This window comes from Macaca mulatta, chromosome 5, assembly GCF_049350105.2.
Source record: "Macaca mulatta isolate MMU2019108-1 chromosome 5, T2T-MMU8v2.0, whole genome shotgun sequence".
In the NCBI taxonomy this organism is placed as follows: Eukaryota; Metazoa; Chordata; class Mammalia; order Primates; family Cercopithecidae; genus Macaca; species Macaca mulatta.
In genome coordinates, this window is record NC_133410.1 from 147210110 (window position 1) to 147229884 (window position 19775).

General features: G+C 37.7%; 2 long non-coding RNA genes and 1 other non-coding gene across 4 annotated transcripts in view; 2 read left to right on the top strand and 1 right to left on the bottom strand.

Annotated features, from left to right (window-relative positions):
* The window catches only part of LOC106998501 (uncharacterized), an 88499-nt gene that overhangs the window by 39517 nt on the left and 29207 nt on the right, over positions 1-19775 (bottom strand). The window lies entirely within an intron of this gene.
* Positions 1-19775, top strand: part of LOC114678401 (uncharacterized) — a 280951-nt gene that overhangs the window by 26767 nt on the left and 234409 nt on the right. The window contains exon 2 of the long non-coding RNA XR_003729799.2: positions 2879-3124. This is a non-coding gene — a long non-coding RNA (uncharacterized LOC114678401). The remainder of the gene's footprint in view (positions 1-2878; positions 3125-19775) is intronic.
* Positions 1371-1432, top strand: LOC114678547 (U7 small nuclear RNA). The gene has a single exon (XR_003729982.1). It is a non-coding gene; the product is annotated as a U7 small nuclear RNA (small nuclear RNA).

Genomic DNA, 19775 nt, shown 5'->3' on the forward strand with positions numbered 1-19775 from the left:
AAAGAAACACAGATGGGGAGAAAGACTGCAATGCAGAACAAGAATAACAAGTCTACTGTAGTAGTGATTTCCATAATCCAAAAGAGAAAGGGAAATTGTCAAGGCAGCAGGAATTTCTTTCAAGAGCAGTCTCTACCCCAAGAATAAAGTAGAGATGCAGCTGAACTTACTCAGATCCCCTACTTCTTTCTTCAGTACAGTTGAGGATTTCAATTTAATCTAGTGCTGCAAAACCAACAGTTCACTAGAAAACACCACCGATTCTGAAGGAAAAATCAGTTTACTATTGCATTAACTATATTTAAATTCAGAAGGTCTGAAGACATTTTCCCAAAGGAATTACTTATTTTCTTTACTTCAAATCATTAGTTAAATCTTCTTTTCGAAGATTTAACATTGATATAGGAACTGTCAATGCCTGTAGTCCTGTGACTTGCTGGAGTTGATAGTCTGCTGACTTGGGTGTCTAATACTGTTGTCAAATGATTGAATGCTTATTAATTATATCCCTGGGCAATGGCCATGGCCATTACCCAGGGTAGCATAACATGAATGCTAAATCCGAATATAGCTTAGAGAAAATCTAAGATTCTTGATAAATCAGAACATATTTGTATATATGGCTGTCAAAACAGATAATAGATCTATGTACAAGCAACAAAAAACAAGAAGCAAATCTATCTCTAGAATTAGAGAAGTCATGGCTTTAGGTCAGCTAAACCTAACTCCATGTAAACACATGAAGAGTCTATGTTGCCTTCTAGATAATCCATATATTCACAATTTGAGTGGTTTATAACATATACAACCAACTCAATAACTCACAAATGGATAAAGTTGTGGAAATTGATCAAAGAAATACTAAACACCAAGTATCTCTCATTCGACACTGAAAATTTACAAAAATAGTCTTTAAAATTCAGAATCCAAAGGACTATTAATGAGTCTAAAGGTCCTGTAACCGAATGTAGAGAGAAATCTGGGTTCTGTTTTGGCTAGAAAGGGATAGTGAAACAATTTCAATTGATTGACTATTGCATATCACACATTTTATATATAACTGTTTTACTTCTCATGGCAGTGCAGATATTATTGTCTTCATTTTAAAGAAAAATAAATTGGGACCAAGATAATAGTAATAACACAAAGATTGTTTTTATTACTATTAGAGTTAACATTTGGAGGAACAATATGTCAGTCAACCATACTAAGTCCTTTAACTGTATTATCTTACAGGAACCTTTCCAGAAAAGGTCAATATTTTCATCCTCAATTTATAGATGAAGAAATTGAGACTTGCAGAGTTAGAATAATTTGCCCAAAATTACACAGCAAAAATAATAAGGCCGAGATTAATAAATACCATAGTCAAGAGTTGCAGCTCTTTCAGAATTTGTCTAGCAGGATTTCTAGTTTTTACCAGAAAACCTCCCACAAAAATAAAACCAAATAGCAACACCACCAACAACAAAACCCAGTCACTTCTACTAGGCCACAACCACCAATTGGGACAGATATGATATGCTTTACTTGCTATAAATCTGATAATTTTTCAAGTTACTAGTAATGTGAAATGTAATGGTCCTCTGTAAATTACCAGTAACAAGTGCAATAATTGAAAGTACATGGTATTCACTAGGAAAATAAAGGCAATATTTAAAGTATGAAACCTAGACCAGGCCCAGTGGCTCACACTTATAATCGTAACCCTTTGGGAGTTGATTGCTTGAGGCCAGGAGTTTGAGACCAGCCTGGGCAACATAGTGAAACCCTGTCTCTACAAAAAAACCCAAAAACTTAGTTGGGCGTGATGGAAGACACCTGTAGTCCTAGCCACTAGGGAGGCTGAGGTTGGGGAGGAGAGACGATTTGAGCCCAAGAGTTTGAGATTGCAGCGACCTATGATTGTGCCACTGCACTCCAGCCTGGGCAACAGAGCGAGACCCTATCAAAAACAAATAAATAAATAAAGCATGAAATCTAGTGTCAGGTATTTGTGGTCTAGTCAGTGACATACTCAGCAGGAGTATTACAGTTGTTAGTCCCTGCATTAGTATAGCAAATAAACAACTTCCTTGAATTTCTTACCAAAAAATTTCATGGTGATACCAATATTGCTTTGAGCACCAATAAATACATTCATAGCTCATTTATCCTCATCAGTTAACCTTCATCTTGTAAAAGCACAATTAACTCTTGACTTCATTATTAAAGGTTGTTCTCAATTTCAAGAGTGGGGACCCTTGAAGATTTTGCCAGCCAAGGTTACATTTGTTTTTTGATTATTGCTGTCTCAGTAAAATTATGAAATGCTGGCCTAGCACAGTGGCTCACGCCTGTAATCCCAGCACTTTGGGAGACCGAGGCAGGTGGATCACCTGAGGTCAGGAGTTTGAGACCAGCCTGGCTAATGTAGTGAAATCCCGTCTCTACTAAAAATGCAAAAATTAGCCAGGCCTGGTGGCACGCACCTGTAATCCTAGCTACTAGGGAGTCTGAGGCAGGAGAATCGCTTGAAATCAGGAGGAGGAGGTTGCAGTGAGCCGAGATTGCACCATTGCACTCCAGCCTTGGTGAAGGGTGAAATTCCATCTCAAAACAAAAATATACATTATATATATATATATATATATATATATATAAAATTTATATGAAATACCTTAAGATCTACAAATTGATAAACAAAAAGTTCCATGAAGAAGTTTGGAAACATTCTTGAATTGTCCTAAAACACCTACAGGATTTCAAAGTAATTTGCCAGACATGTTTTCTAACGTTGGTTTTGTAGTCTCTGGGGTTTTTCTACTTACTGACTGCATGAGGGGCCCAGGAACTATTAGAGTGTGCCTACAACAGTGTGTGTCTCTCTACTTCCCAGGCTCCCTTGCAGCTGAGTTGGCCATATGACTGACAGCAAGCCCTGGAATGCAGCCAGAAGTGACAGAAGCCTCATTCACACCATACGCCTAAAATATTCCAAGAAATTTCCCAAACCCACTCTCTTTAGTCCATGCATCTGGAAGTGAAAATTTTAGAAAGGGTAAAGTCACTTAATGGAAGGGGCCCAGGTCTAGCCCCTTGGAGTCAAGCTGTCCAACTAGAAATTCTGCATTAACATTTGTGGGTGAGTATTAACCTTTGTTGGGCTAAGTCATAGAGAATTGTTTTAATTGCAGTCAGCCTGATTTTATAGTGACCTTGGATCCAGAATATTACTTAGATATTACTAGTATCTACTTCATAAAGTGTCTGTGAGGATGGAATACGATAATGAACTCAAATGTAAAGCAACTCCTTCTTTACATGAGTTTGAGTCTGTAGTATATAAACTATAAGTTATGTGTTCTATGATACATGCCTCTAAAAATAAATACACATGCAATTATATATATACACACACACAAGTATATATATATATATATATATATATATATATATATGTTTGTAAACACACACCTCACTCAGTCCATATATTTCTCCACTGTGAATAAAAATGTATAGAAAGCGAGCATTCTTTAGGATGACCATTTGGTGGTTACCAGACATAGAAAAAGACGGTAATAAAATATAAATTTTAGGACGGTCTTTTGGTGATTATGCCAGATTCCTACCAGCATCTTTCCTCACCAGATCAATGGAACAGAAAATTCAATCATGTAGACTCATAGAATGGCAAGCCTACAGAGTGAATGAACTCAATATAGCTCTTTATTATCAAAAGATGAGAACTAGAGAATTCAGGTTTGTGTCCCAATATGATAGCCTCTGCACGTTATTATAAAGCAAATGTGAGCTTTTCCCAAGATGGAAAACTATTGTGACTGATTTCTGGGACTTTTAGAAGCCCTTCTATATGCAACTGAATTAAATAGCCAAAGAACTCTTCCTAACAGTGGCTATTTCTGCATCAGTTAGTAGAAAATAAGGATCACAATTTTAGAAAAGATCCCAACACTTTCTCACTAGAAGTTAGAGTAATCATCAGAATGACTAGCCTGAGTAAAATCAGTTATACCTATAGGTTTTCAGAAGTAAAAACATGTCTTTTGAATTTGCTTTTTTTTTTTTTTTTTTGTTAAACAAACATATATCCCAGAATCTAAAGTAAAATAAAATTAAAAATTAAAAAAAGAAAGATGGACAAAGTACACTACGCGGTTAATTACCACAAATAAAATACACATTGCCAATAAACAGAAGAAATAGTTAACCAAAAAAATTTTCTAAAATTTAGTTTATCTTAAGGCAATCTGGGGAGCTTGGACATTGGGTATATACAAATACTGGGACTATTTAGATAATCCTATCACAGGAACCCAACATTTTTCACCTTTCTCCAGTTCTGTTAAAAAAGAAAGGAAAAATATGTATACTCAGTACAACATTCACCTAATACCACCAAGGGCATTGTTTACATGTGCAGTAGATACCAGTTATAGTGTTGAATATAGAAATGTGTACATATGAGTTATACAGTTCCTATCCAAAAGTCAGGAGGCCCAAGATCCAGGAAGAGTTGATGTTCTTTGTAACATATGACATCAGATCACAAAAAATACAAGAACAGTTTTGTTAAATAATTTTCCTGAGTACTAAAATTTTATAAAATTATTCTATTTTTAAAATATGTTATCTTAATATACATAGTAATACTTTGAAAAATTGCTTGACTGTATCAGATATATTCCTATGTATATAGTTTTCTAGGAATACCATAACAAAATATCAAAAGCTGGGTGGCTTATAGAGCAGAAATGTATTTTCCCACAGTCCTGGAGGCTGGAGGGCCGTGTCCAGGGAGCAGCAGGGTGGCTTCTTCTGTGGCCTCTCTCCTTGACCACCCCTTGCAGTGTTTTCACGTGGTTTTTCCCTCTGCACGTGTATCCCTGGCATCTCTCTGTGTATCCAGATGTCCTTTTTTTGTAAGTACACCAGTTAGATTGGATTTGGGGTCCACCCTAATGGCCCTATTTTAAGTTAATCATCTTTTTAAAGACTCTCCAAATACAGTCAGTCTGAGGTACTGGAAGTTAGAGCTTTAACATATGAATTTTGAGAATACACAATTCAACTCCTAACACCATGTCAAGAATTAAATAATATAGGAGAATATAATGGAATAATCATGGACCTTAGGGGAAATTGTATTACAAACAAATTCCCGGTTGATCCAGAAGTAGATGCATCCTATGGTGGTTTTTAATCCAATGGGGGTCTTCGCCACTGGCTAAGTCATTTAAGAACATGATGAGCATCTTCTTCAGGCCAGATACTGTGGCAGGAGATGTACACGTCAGCAACAGTCCCCATCTTGAAGAAGTTCAGAACCCAGTGAATACCCAGGAAAAGACATGAACTGTACAAATTTAATGTAATAATAAATAAGCACAACCACAGAAGAATAGACAGTGCATTAGAAGAGCAAAGGTAACTATATCATTCTTCCTGGAAATAAGGAAATTTCCACAGCATAAAGGACACTTCAGTGAAATAAGAAGTTGAGCAAGAAGAAGAAAAACGAAGAAAGACCATTTCCGAGAGAGGAAGCAATCTAGGTGAAGTTTAAAAAGTGGCTGTATGCCTAGATGAAGATGTAAGCTAGAGAATAATGATGATTTGGTCAGAAGAAGGAAAGACCTGGTGTACTCTCTAATGCACTTGGACGTATCTAGTGTAACGCTGCCAAATAAAACATTTTGCAATGAGGGAAATCTTCTATATCTGAGGTGGGTTAGATAAGGTGGTCGCAGCCTCTCTTAAAGAGGAACAAACCACCCAACAGTGCACAAACCACATCCTGGGTTCATGGTTAGAACATCCTGCCACAAGCTGGTAAAAGAGAAAGGGAGAAAGTGCCCAAATTTTTGCAAGCACAGAAGCCCATGAACAGTGTCTTTGGGCTGATCTATGCTCATTATGATAGTTAAAACACTGCTGTGTAGAGAATTAAGATGCTAAGGAGGCATGCAATATATGTACTAGCATGGCAGCAATAGTGCGTATGTGTCCAGAAGAGTACCCACAACATGCATTGCAACAATGCCCATTCCCACCCCTTCATGAAAATCATGTAAGACTCACATAAAGGGAGTTTCCCCAGCATCAATAGGTGCTGTCTTACTTTTGAGCAGCCTACTCTGATCAGCTGTCAGAGTGTACTTTTACTTTCCAATAAACTCCTTTATCTATTTATTATTATTATTATTATTATTATTATTATTATTTTGAGATGGAGTTTCACTCTTTTTGCCCAGGCTATAGTGCAATGGTGCGATCTCAGCTCACCGCAACCTCTGCCTCCTGGGTTCAATCGATTCTCCTGCCTCAGCCTCCTGAGTAGCTGAGATTACAGGCATGTACCACCACGCCTGGCTAATTTTTGTATTTTTAGTAGAGATGGGGTTTCTCCATGTTGGTCAGACTGGTCTCAAACTCCTGGCCTCAGGTGATCCACCCGCCTCAGCCTCCCAAAATGCTGGGATTACAGGTGTGAGTCACCACACCCGGCCTCCACTGTCTACTTTTATTTGGACTCACTCTCAAATTCCTTTGTGTGGTGAAATCAGGAACCTGAACTGGCCCATGGACAACATGTGTGTACTGTGCAATACGGTAGCCACTAGCCACATGCACCTATTGAGAATTTGAAATGTGTCTTGTGCCACAGAGGAACTCAATTTTTTTAAATTTCATTTGTTTTAAATTTAAATTTAGATAGCCAACATGACTCATGACTACTGTATTTGACAGTGTAGATTTAGAAAGAAAGGGTTTTTTTTCTTTTTTCTTCATCTATACTGTCCACATGCACAACACACTCAATTAGATACATTTTTCATTACATGTGAGATGTGTAGCAGGATGTTTAAGTGGAAATTTGACTGTGAATATATGGCAACAAGCATTAGAAACCAAAATGAGTTGCAAAATAGATCACCAAGTATATTAGTCAGGGTTCTTCAGGAAAACAGAACCAATAGGCTATGTGTGTGGATAGAGACAGAGCCAGCAAGCTGGAGATGCAGGACAGCTGAAGGTGGAGCGCCTGTCCGAGAGTCGGCAGGCTCAAGATCCAAGCAGAGCTAATGTTTCAGTTTGAGTCTAAAGGCAAGAAAAAGCTGATGTCCCAGTTTCAAAGGAAGCAAGGCAGGAGGAATTCTGTCTCACACAGGGAAGGGTTGGTGTTTTTGTTCTATTCAGACCTTCCACTGACTGGATGAACCCACATTAGGGAGGGCAATCTGCTTTCCTCCGCCTATTGTTTTCAGTGCTGATCTCATCCAAAACACCTGCACAGAAACACCTAGAAAGTTTGACCAAATATCTGGGCACCTGTAGCCCGGACAAGTTAACTCATAAAACTAACCATCACACCAAGTAAAAACTAAAAAGAGTACTTAATTAGAGACTCAAACCTCTCACACATGTGACGAATATAAGAGTTTAGACAGCAGTTGTGGAGAGAATTTGTGGGGACTTTAGAGAAAGCTACTCATAGGTTAGTCTACTGTGAGAAACACCAGCTCCAAGGGAAAGGATTTGTTCACCTCTTACCTTGACCCTAATGAGAGAGCTTCAACCGAGAGCTTGGTAGCTGTCCTTGCTATTGGAGTGATGCAGTGGATTGAAGTCTGATTCCCACAGGGAAAATTAAAAAAGCAGAGTGGGACTGGCTAGCTCTTCCAAGCAGGAGGAAGGAAGGGGGGGGAGCATATTTCAGTTGCCTGACTCCCAACTTTGGTTGACACAAAGCATGCAAGAGTGTTTGCCATAACTAGATTTGGGCTACATGTGAACTGCTTTATTACAGGGTGCATAGGGGCAAACAGGCCTCAGCACAACGATACTTAAATAGAGCATTCCTAGAGTCAGAGAAAAGTATATCACCTGCATCAAGGGAAATGTAGATGAGCACTCCCCAGTGTTGAGATTTCTAAAGAGAACCACAATTTCAGCACCCAAGAAGGCGGCTTTTGACTTCAGCCATGTCCTGAGAGTGTGAAATCAACTTTTGAATGTACCAGTCAAGTAGGATATTTCCAGTCCACATATCACCTCCTCCACTACACTTTTCAACTTGAGAGAAGAACTTGTCCAAAATGAAAAGGCTGACCACATCCACATCCCCAACTGCAAGCTTTCCACCATTCAGCCTTAGTTAGGAGAAGGAGAATAGCTGTAATCTGAGCGCAGTTGGACATTTTACCTGTAATATGAAACTAGACAAATCCAAGAGATGTCTAAGAGGCATAACTGAAGGCTTTTGATGAACATATTTTATGTAGGTGGTGAGGAAGACAGGGTTTTGAATATCATGCTTGGGTTTCTCCTTGTGTAACTCTCCCCAGCTATATATATTTGATGATCCTATGACTTTGTATTACCTAAGATTAATTACAAAGGTCAGTGGTATGATGGAGTTTTCATCAAGAGCAGAGAGAAAACTAGCCCCACAGAACAAAGCATTAAGGGACCATGGAGAGAAAAAAAAAATCACTCTGTATCTAATAGTTGTGCTTATTTGTGTACCAGATACTTACACAATGGTATTCAAATGGTTGATCAATGAGGGGGAAGGGGTATGATCCCTAAAGCAACATCTTAGAAACTTGGGCTAGGTGAGTGAAAATTTACATTTGAGTAGTTCAAAATGCCTTTTTAGAAAGATTGTTATTCTCTCAAGATGAGAGTCTCTCCTATGAAGGATGGGGAGCCGTTACGTGATTACTAAAGGAGAATGACCTAAACAGCCTTGTGTTTTAGAAAGCCCACCCTGATGCTTATGTGGGAAATAGAGATGGGCTAACTTCAGACTTTAAACACAAACACCTGCTGGGAGATAAATGCAATTGTTCTGGTGAAAGTTGATGAGAACCTGAGCTAACAAGATAAAGTAAGAAATGCAACAAAGGGAAGAATTTTAGGAGATATTTAAGAGGCAAAATTAACAGATCTTGATAACAAAATCAGATGTAGATGATGGGAAGGAGAGGCTTTGAGGATGATGTTCAGGTTTCTGACTTGGTTAATTCTCTCTAGCTGTATTAGAGTAGAAACTCCAGAGGCATGAGCTGTGGCTTGGATCAAGGTGGTCCTTACATTTATCAAGTTAGAGCCAGTCCTGACTTTACGAGGTGGACACTCTGCTATATTACATCACTGTATCATATTACCTTCCTGTGATAGGCAGAATAAGGGTCTTCCAAAGATGTCTATGTTCTAATCCTGGAAACTAAATATGTTAGGGTACCTATCAAAGGGAATTAAGGTTGCTTGTGGAATTAGGTTGCTAACCAGCTAACCTTAAAATAGGGGTAGTATCTTGGATTTATCCAGGTAGGCTCAATGTAATGAAAAGGCCCTTAAACTTGAAAGAGGGAGGCCGAAGAGTCAATGTTACAGTGATACAAGGTGAGACTTGAACAGCCTTTGCTGACTTTGAAAATGGAAGGGAGCCAGAAATGGAAGAACACAGGCAGCCTTCGAAACTGGGGTAAAAAAAAATCACATTTTTTCCCTAGAACCTCCAGAAAAGAATATAGTCAAGCCAATACCTTGATTTTGTCCCAGTGAGACCCATTTCAGACTTCTGACCTCCAGAACAGTAAGATGATAAATCTGTATTGTTTGAGTCCACTGAGTTTGTGGGAATTTGATACAGCTGCCCTGGGAAACAAATGCTCTTATCATTTATCCTTTCTCAGCAAATCCCTGCTCTCAGATTCATCCACACTTCTAATTTGTTTACCTCTAACTAATGCTTTATTTATAGTTTTCTTGACTTGTTATTTGCAACTTATTTAAACAGTACTATAAGCTAGTCATCGTGTGCCTACTTGCTGTGTAACTAACACTAGAGTAAGTTAAACTACCAGGTGTATTCCCTATGAACAGTTAGGCCCATCAAATTATCTCAGTGCATGCATGAACAATAAGAACACCTTGTGTTGCAGTCTCTTTTTTTCTGCTTATCCGATTGCCATACAACTAAAACATTTCCCAAGTAATAAATAATTTAGTTATAAAATTTAGGCAGCTTTCCGTCACAAGATATAATATTTATTTTGCTGTTGAATTAATTAATGTTTGGGAAATGCCATGTAAATGTTAGCTCTTATCCTCTTCTTATTTATAGTAAGTACATAACCTGAAACTTAATTCTATGCAATAGAAAATGCTGTGGACTATCAGTGGTAATGATGGATTAGCATTATTTGTCCTTATGACTTTATCTGTAACCTGCATATAAAATTCAGAACTTGAAATGATGAAGATAATATCTGTCCATCCTAGCTTGGTCCAGCACTCATGAAACACAGATGTGAATGATTTTTGACTGGCAGATTTCCAAATGAATATGTAGCCACTACAACTTTTATATAAATTTAAAATTCTGGAAGAGGAGGGAAGAGGAATGCAAGACTCTGTCCAAATTGTGTGTTTGGGGCAATAAGCATATTGTACGCACAGTCCAAAATATATTTCCAAATGCAGGTAAACAAAGGCTATTTTGATTCTGTTTTAAGGTCGCAAACAGTCTGTCATGGAGTTTAGATTGTGAGTCTCCCTGCTAGAAGATGGGTCACACTTGGAAGAGTGCTTTATATTCTCCATGCCACTGCCAAATGATCCTAGAGGTTAACAGAAAACAGCAATGGGGCTTCCAAAGACAAAGACTGAATTACATACTTGGTAAGACTAGGAATGATGAGAACGTTGTATTCTTCAAACAAAGTAACAGCCAGACAGATAGGCAAAAGAACAAAGAATCTGACCTCCAAGTAATCCTTAATTATAACTCTGCAACCTAAAAGGACAAGACTATAAAGTGGGTCAATAAGAAATGCATGAATTATGTAAGTAAAGAAAACTGAAACATATCTCCAGGCATAAAGCAAGCTAGCTATAATTTGCTACTATAAAATTCAAGAATTTTGCACCCTAGCTTATGCCATTAATGCATAAAGATACCAAAGCCTTCAATATAAAATGATACTAGAAGCTGTAATTTAATTAAGGCCGAGGTACTAAGTTATTAATTACATGTGAAATAGTAAATATTTAAAATATTTGAAAATTGCTTATATTTCTTAAAATTGAGTAATATGCTATAAATCTCAAAAGGCAGGGTAATTCCAATCTCCGTGGCAAGTCTGTTTGTACAGCAAAACCTGTACAGCCTCTCTGGGGAACTAAGGTATAATCTGCCACAGCTGTGTAATTGAAGAAGCTCTGACACATGGAACTATACAAAAAGTTATTTTCAACTAGCAGAGCTTAGGATATTTTTCTTTCAGAATAAAAGTGCAGAATTCTGGACTATAATTATATTTCTACCACACTAAAAGAGCTCACAAATGCTTATTCTGTGTTAGAAGCAGGTCTTGAAATGGATAGTACAAATGTATGGAATTTCACCTCTTTTTGACAATGTAATTTTTGATTAACTTTCAAACACCATAAGCAAAATGCACCTGAACCCATGTACACAGTGAATCCTGGGTGGGAATGTTGATTTAAATGTGTGTTTGCAATAAGTAAACATCCTGAAACACATCATCTTCCTGATCACATTAACTGCCTCTCAAATATTGAAACCAAAGTACTTTGTGGCATATTCAAAAGAATATTGTTTTATGCCTATGTATGGATGGTTGTTCCAATCATCTTACAGACTCTGGTGCAATATGAGATACTTGAAAACTTCCATAGCCTATGCTATGGAAGCTTTGTAGTTTCTTCTCCACTTCCTTAATCTGAGAGTAGCTGGTTTGTCCCTGAGTTTTCCTGGGTGAATTGACTTTCCACCAAGTATCATCAAGAGAGTTTGATTTCTGGTTCTTGCCTTAATGAATAAGAGTTGCAATTCCAAGTAGTTAGCTGTGGACCACACCTAGGTATACCTCTGAAGTAACTTTAGCATAAGTTCAGTTAGTAGATACAACCCAGATCCTCTCTACCTCATGAGAATCTAGCTAAAGGAAAGGCCACAGGACCACCAAGGGCTCCTAAGAAGTTTCCAGCTGTTTGCTGGCCATTTAAAAAAACATCATATCATTTGTGGGACTTGGAACAATGAGGACTCTGCTCTTCATGAATGGACCTTGAGATTGTTTTAGAGGTAAAAGGAGGGAATTCAGTTCATTACAAAGACTTCATTCAAGGTCAGGACATGACTAGAAGAGCAGCCTCTCTAAGAACATGGTTTGAAAGGAAATCTTGTGAGGAAGTAAGAGAAAATGACTCACAAGCCAGCCGCACGCACATCAGTGCAAGTTAGCAGGATGGCAGATGTCACACGGAGGTAGAGTGCCTTTGGTGTCTTTTGGATCCCAATATTTTAATTTTTACCCCTTATTGTTATACAGTAATATCCCTAACCCTGCATGTGGCACAATTGCTTTAATAAAGACAGTTATAACAAGTGGATAAAGAAAATGTGGTCTATATACACTATGGAACACTACTCAGCCATTAAAAGGAACAACATAATGTCTTTTGCAGTAACTTGGATGGAGCTGGAGACCATTATTCTAAATGAAGTTAACACCTGAGTGGAAAACCAAAAATCGTATGTTCTCACTCATAAGTGGGAGCTAAGCTAAGAGTGCACAAAGACATACAGAGTGATATAATGAACTTTAGAGACACAGAAGGAGGAGGGTGGGAGGGGGCTAGGGATAAAACAACTACACGTTAAGTACAATGTATACTACTCAGGTGACGGGGACACTAAAATATCAGAATTCACCACTATATAATTCATCCATGTTACCAAAAAACCCACATGTACCCCAAAAGCTATTGAAATAAAAAATAATAAAGACACTATTATGAAGATACTAGAATTACTTCATACAAAACTAGCATGTGAGCTTCTTTGGTAGATGATGAACTCTGTGAGGGAGGGACATAGTCATTTTTAGATGCCCAAAATCTAGCATGATATTTGGCAGACAGTGGGTGCCAGAGAAGCGTTTATTAATTTGGATTTTTAAATGTCCCTTAATTGTTTAATGTCTGTCTTCCTTAGCATAGGTATTTCCTAGTCCCTAGAAATCATGAATAATGAGGTATAAAGCACATACTTATGGTAACATCATACACAGTATCACAAGATTGATCATAACCTAGCTTCACTTTTATGCACCTTTTATTTCACTTATTACATAGATGTGAGTGAACACCCCAAGGAAAGACAGGTGTTAGGGCTTTAGACATATTTACGAACGTGAACTTGCCCATTAGCCTAAGACAGTTTCCCAAAGTTTGGGAGCAACACAAACACTAGAAAACCTCATTAGTCTCCTTCAAGGGTGTGTTCATAGTAGGTACCCAATAGATGTTAAGTGACTGACTGCTAAAGGAATAATGGGGGCTTTGAGCAACCGTCAAAAATAAAAGCTGAATTAATGATGAAAATAAATTTCTGACCAACATGGGAAAAATACCTGTACTATTAAATCCTGGATAGCTGTAATTGTGCCCAGGATCCCATTTCTTCCATTCCACTGGCCAATTCAAAAGCAGAGCAAATGTGCAAAAGATTCTGTGATATGATTTTCAGAGCACAGTTTTCTTCATCTTCCTTTCTTTCAGCCCGAGTAAAACAAAAAAGTCCCACAAAGATGTAGGATCTCACTTTGCCTGCATTAATTCCCTGTCCTTTGCCCCGTTTCTCCTCTCTTGGAAGGCAGAGGCAGCTTCTGATTTTGAGCACTTCGTGTCCAGGTAAGCAGTGCTGGGAAGCACATGGGGGAAGTCATTGAAGAGAAGAGGTACCATGCTTCCAGCTTCACTCAGGACACAGACTGCAAAGGCTCAATAGTCCAGAACAAAACAATCTTGATCTGAAACTTGACAATCCCTATTTGCAGAACACTTGCTGGCATTAGTAGAAAATTTGCTTTTCTTTAAAACCTTTCTCCCCGGAAACGTCACATGCAGGGCAGCTCACCTCTGTCATGGGAATGGCACCTCCTCTAGTTGAGGTGAAAACTGGAAAGATGAAAAAACTGGCCTGTTCTTGACCTGAACTTCCATGAACCCTTGGGAGCATTCAGTAAGGTACTCCAAAGCCTGAGTGAAGGATGAGGTGGACACGCAAGATAAAAATGTGGTTATTCTTATGACTTAATATCTTGGAAAACTCAGATCTGTTGGTGCTTGATTTATTTGCAGATTTCCATAATGTCAGAAAACTAAGCAGAGTTCGTAGGATTAACATTTTCTCTATTTTTAGCACACACATATACACATAAAGCACAGTTACTCAATGAGCAAAGAGAAAACTTCCAAAAAACCTCTTATGCAGGAGAGCCCTACCAAGATTTTCAGGTCTTGATGTTCAGTTCCATTAGCATAGCAGGTTAATATCCATCAAGTGTAGACAGTCCCTCAGACAGTAAGAACCACTGTGGGTTAGTGGTTCACAGCATGGTTTTGGAGATGCACTGCTGGGCTTGGAATCCTAGCTCGTCCATTCCATATTATGTGACTCTTTGTACATTATTTAACCCCTTGGAGCTTCATTCTTATCTATGAAGTGGAGAGGAGATGATGATAATGTACCTCCCTCACAAGTATTTCATAAAAGTGATGAACTTGGAAAAGCATATGTAACATGGTGAGTGCTTCACAAGCAAGCATTAGTCATACCTGAATTGGCATTTGAACACTACATTAGAAAGAAAGTTGTAAAAGATAATGGGTAGGCTCTGTTGTCTTAGATAGGATGAGAAAGTACCGTTTAAATGATTTTTAAAAAGAAGAAAAAAAGAAAAAATCCTTGGGAGCATAAAAAGAAATAAGGCCCAAGACTGTTGTGATAACATATTATGCAACAAGAACAAAGGTCCTTTAACTACAGTAACAAAGATAAATGTGTTTTTCATGAACATTTAAAAATTTCTGTGATTGAATCAGCAAACCATTAAATTTTAAATTAAGAAAGACTTATAGTGAACGTAGACAACCATCTAGGCAACAAAAATGAAGATTAAAAGAAGTATTAATATGATTTGTACATAATCTCTTTATAAGATTAATATAAATGTCTGCAAAGTAGACTAAATTAGGTATACCAAAACTTCTGTACAAAAAAATTAAACTTAGATTAAGTATTCCTAACAAATCAAGCAACTAGCCCATAGGAAATATGTTTTTGCTTTCATATGTAAGCACATCTAAATACTATTACAAAAGAAAAAGCAAGAAAAATTCTTTCTTTTTAAATGCACCCCAAGGTAGCAATAATGTTGTTAGTTCCGCTTGGGATTTATTCACATATTCGTTATATGAATGATATACAGATATATACACATGTAGAGAGAGATCAGTTTCCTCACCACTATATTAATATTTGCATAAAGCATTGTGACATTTTAAAGGTATTTAAAAATCATTGAACACCATCCCCAATTTTCAAGATTTAAAATTAAGGCCCACAAAGAAGAACGAATTTCTCTAAATTATATATAAGCTAATTCACAATCTGATGATCGTTTCTTTTGCTGTGTGGAAGTTAGTTTAATTAGATCCCATTTGTCAATTTTGAGTTTGTTGCAATTACTTTTGGTGTTTTAGTCATCAAGTCTTTGCCCATGCCTATGTCCTGAATGGTATTACCTAGGTTTTCTTCTAGGGTTCTTCTGGTTTTAGGTTTTACATTTAAGTCTCTAATCCATCTTGAGTTAATTTTTGTATAAGGTGTAAGGAAGGGGTCCAGTATCAGTTTTCTGCATATGGCTAGCCAGTTTTCCCAGCACCGTGTATTAAATAGGGAATCCTTTCCCCATTGCTTGTTTTTGTCAGGTTTGTCAAAGATCAGATGGTTGTAGATGTGTGGCATTATTTCTGAGGCCTCTGTTCTGTTCCATTGGTCTATATATTTATTTTGGTACTAGTACTATGCTTTGGTTACTGTAGCCTTGTAGTATAGTCTGAAGTCAGGCAGCAAGATGCCTCCAGCTTTGTTGTTCTTGCTAAGGATTCTCTTGACTATACAGGCTCTTTTTTGGTTCCATATGAAATTTAAAGTCATTTTTTCTAATTTTGCAAAGAAAGTCAAAGGTAACTTGATGGGAATAGCTTGAATCTATACATTAGTTTGGGTAGTATGGCCATTTTCGTGATATTGATTCTTCCTATCCATGAGCATGGGATGTTTTTCCATTTGTTTGTGTCCTCTCTTCTTTCCTTGAGCAGTGGTTTGTAGTTCTCCTTGAAGAGGTCCTTCACATCCCTTGTAAGTTGTGTTTCTAAGAATTTTATTGTCTTTGTAGCAATTGTGAAACTATCATCAGAGTGAACAGGCAACCTACAGAATGGGAGAAAATTTTTGCAATCTATCCATCTAACAAAGGTTTAATATCCAGAATCTACAAGAAACTTTAACAAATTATAAGAAAAAAAAACAACCCCATCAAAAAGTAGGCAAAGGATATGAACAGACACTTTCCCAAAGAAGACATTTATGTGGCCAAGAAACATACAAATGAAAAAAGTTTATCATCACTGGTCATTAGAGAAATGCAAATCAAAACCATAATGAGATACCATCACATGCCAGTTAGAATGGCGATGATTAAAAAGTCAGGAAACAACAGATGCTGGCAAGGCTGTGGAGAAATAGGAACACTTTTACACTGTTGGTGGGAGTGTAGATTAGTTCAACCATTGTAGAAGACAGTGTAGCAATTCCTCAAGGATCTAGAACCAGAACTACCATTTGACCAGCAATCCCATTACTGGGTATATACCCAAAGGATTATAAATCATTCTACTATAAAGAGACATGCACATATATGTTTACTGCAGCACTATTTACAATAGCAAAGACTTGGAACCAACCCAAATGTCCATCAATGATAGACTGGATAAAGAAAATGTGGCACATATACACCATGGAATACTGTGCAGCTATAAAAAAGAATGAGTTTGTGTCCTTTGTAGGGACATGGATGAAGCTGGAAACCATCATTCTCAGCAACTAACACAGGAACAGAAAACCAAACACTGCATGTTCTCACTCATAGGTGGGAGCTGAACAGTGAGAACACATGGACACAGAGAGGGGAACATCATACATTGGGGCCTGTAGGGGGTTGGGAGCCAAGGGAAGGGAGAGCATTAGGACAAATACCTAATGCATGCGGGGCTTAAAACCTAGATGATGGGTTGATAGGTACAGCAAACCACTATGACACATGTATATCTATGTAACAAACCCACACATTCTGCACATGTATCCCAGAACTTAAAGTAAAATAAATAAAAAATAAATGACCAGATGCAGTGACTCGCACCTGTAATCCCAGAACTTTGGGAGGCCAAGGCGGGTGGTCACAAGGTCAGAAGATCAAGATCATTCTGGCCAACATGGTGAAACCCCATCTGTAATAAAAATACAAAAATTAATCGGGCATGGTGGCATGCACCTGTAGTCTCAGGTACTCAGCAAAATAACCAGCTAACATCATAATGACAGGATCAAATTCACACATAACAATATTAACCTCAAATGTAAATGGGTCAAATGCTCCAATTAAAAGACACAGACTGGCAAATTGGATAAAGAGTCAAGATCCATCAGTGTGCTATATTCAGGAGACCCATCTCCTGTGCAGAGACACACAAAGGCTCAAAATAAAGGGATAGAAAAAGATCTACCAAGCAAATGGAAAACAAAAAAAAAAAGCAGGGGTTGCAATCCTAGTCTCTGATAAAAGAGACTTTAAACCAACAAAGATCAAAAAAGACAAAGAAGGCCATTACATAATGGTAAAGCAATCAATTCAACAAGAAGAGCTAACTATCCTAAATATATACGCACCCAATACAGGAGCACCCAGATTATCGCATTGCACTTATTATAAAATTGACCACACAGTTGGAAGTAAAGCACTCATCAGCAAATGTAAAAGAACAAAAATTATAACAAACTGTCTCTCAGACCACAGTGCAATCAAACTAGAACTCAGGATTAAGAAACTCACTCAAAACCACTCAACTACATGGAAACGGAACAACCTGTTCCTGAATGACTACTGGGTACATAACGAAATGAAGGCAGAAAAAAAGATGTTCTTTGAAACCAGTGAGAGAAAAGATACAACATACCAGAATCTCTGGGACACATTTAAAGCAGTGTGTAGAGGGAAATTTATAGCACTAAATGCCCACAAGAGAAAGCAGGAAAGATCTAAAATTGACACCCTAACATCACAATTAAAAGAACTAGAGAAGCAAGAGCAAACACATTCAAAAGCTAGCAGAAGGCAAGAAATAACTAAGATCAGAGCAGAATTGAAGGAGATAGAGACACAAAAAATCCTTCAAAAAAAAATCAGTGAAACCAGGAGCTGGTTTTTGAAAAGATCAACAAAATTGATAGATCGCTAGCAAGACTAGTAAAGAAGAAAAGAGAGAAGAATCAAATACACGTAATAAAAAATGATAAAGGGGATATCACCACCAATCCCACAGAAATACAAACTGCCATCAGAGAATACTATAAACACCTCTACATAAATAAACTAGAAAATCTAGAAGAAATGGATAAATTCCTGAACACATACACCCTCCCAAGACTAAACCAGAAAGAAGTTGAATCCCCGAATAGACAATAACAGGCTCTGAAATTGAGGCAATAATTAATAGCCTACCAACCAAAAAAAGTCCAGGGACAGACGGATTCACAGCCGAATTCTACCGGTACAAGGTACAAGGAGGAGCTGGTACCATTCCTTCTGAAACTATTCCAATCTATAGAAAAAGAGAGAATCCTCCCTAACTCATTTTATGAGGCCGACATCATAGTGATACCAAAGCCTGGCAGAGAAACAACAAAAAAAGAGAATTTTAGACCAATAGAGATTTCATCCCTGATGAACATCGATGCAAAAATCCTCAATAAAATACTGGCAAACCAAATCCAGCAGCACATCAAAAAGCTTATCCACCATGATCAAGTGGGCTTCATCCCTGGGGTGCAAGGCTGGTTCAACATATGCAAATCAATAAATGTAATCCAGCACATAAACAGAACCAAAGACAAAAACCATATGATTATCTCAATAGATGCAGAAAAGGCCTTTGACAAAATTCAATGCCCTTCATCCTAAAAACTCTCAATAAATTCAGAATTGATGGAATGTATCTCAAAATAATAAGAGCTATTTATAACAAACCCACAGCCAATATCATACTGAATGGGCAAAAACTGGAAGCCTTCCCTTTGAAAACTGGCACAAGACAGGGATGCCCTCTCTCACCACTCCTATTTAACATAGTGTTGGAAGTTCTGCCTAGGGCAATCAGGAAAGAGAAAGAAATAAAGGGTATTCAGTTAGGAAAACAAGAAGTCAAACTGTCCCTGTTTGCAGATGACATGATTGTATATTTAGAAAACCCCATTGTCTCAGCCCAAAATCTCCTTAAGCTGATAAGCAACTTCAGCAAAGTCTCAGGATACAAAATTGACGTGCAAAAATCACATGCATTCTTATACACTAGTAACAGACAAACAGAGAGCCAAATCATGAATGAACTCCCATTCATAATTGCTTCAAAGAGAATAAAATACCTAGGAATCCAACTTACAAGGGATGTAAAAGACCTCTTCAAGGAAACTACAAACCACTGCTCAAGGAAATAAAAGAGGACACAAACAAATGGAAGAACATACTATGCTCATGGATAGGAAGAATCAATATCATGAAAATGGCCATATTGCCCAAGGTAATTTATAGATTCAATGCCATCCCCATCAAGCT